Source organism: Macaca fascicularis, chromosome 8 (assembly GCF_037993035.2).
Source record: "Macaca fascicularis isolate 582-1 chromosome 8, T2T-MFA8v1.1".
Lineage (NCBI taxonomy): Eukaryota > Metazoa > Chordata > Mammalia > Primates > Cercopithecidae > Macaca > Macaca fascicularis.
The window spans coordinates 44,926,292-44,926,881 of record NC_088382.1 but is presented as its reverse complement, the minus strand read 5'-3'; the positions used below and the strand labels follow the sequence as shown (position 1 = coordinate 44,926,881).

The window sequence follows — 590 nt, the reverse complement described above, 5'->3', positions numbered from 1 at the left end:
ATTTTCTTGTATTTTCGTTTTCAAGGTTTTTCTCAATATCTTATGAAAAATTGTAAGTATGTAGAAAAGTTAAAAGAATTTTACAATGAAAACTCACAGACCTACTGCCAAAATTTCACCATAAGCAGTCTGCTACATGTGTTTCAATATGCATTTTTCCATTATCCATTCATTTCAAAGTAAGATAAGACATCAGCACATATGTAAACATGCATATTATTGAGTTCAATATTTATTTTTAAGTATATTTCTTTTTCTTCATAAAATTGTAGGTTCACCACTATACAATCTGCTGGTAATTCCAGCTATTTGGGGTGATTTCATCACACACACACACACACACACGCATATATGTATATGTATATATATATTTCATTTAATGTAAACTTTAGCTACAATGAAATGTTCAAATCTTAAGTGTACATTTTGAAAAATGCATTCTTTTATGTGACGCAAACCCATATCAAATGGTAAAACATCACCATCACTTCAGAAATTTTCTTTATGCTTTCCCTAGTCAATTATTTGTTTGTTTGTTTGTTTTTCAGAGACAGGGTCTTGCTCTATTGCCCAAGCCGAAATGTAGTGGT

General features: G+C 30.2%; 1 non-coding gene across 1 annotated transcript; it reads right to left on the bottom strand.

The window, feature by feature from the left end:
* Positions 1–256: 256 nt before the first annotated feature.
* Positions 257–329, bottom strand: LOC123575399 (small nucleolar RNA SNORD65). Its single transcript, XR_006700690.1, has one exon. It is a non-coding gene; the product is annotated as a small nucleolar RNA SNORD65 (small nucleolar RNA).
* Between the last annotated feature and the right edge of the window lie 261 nt (positions 330–590).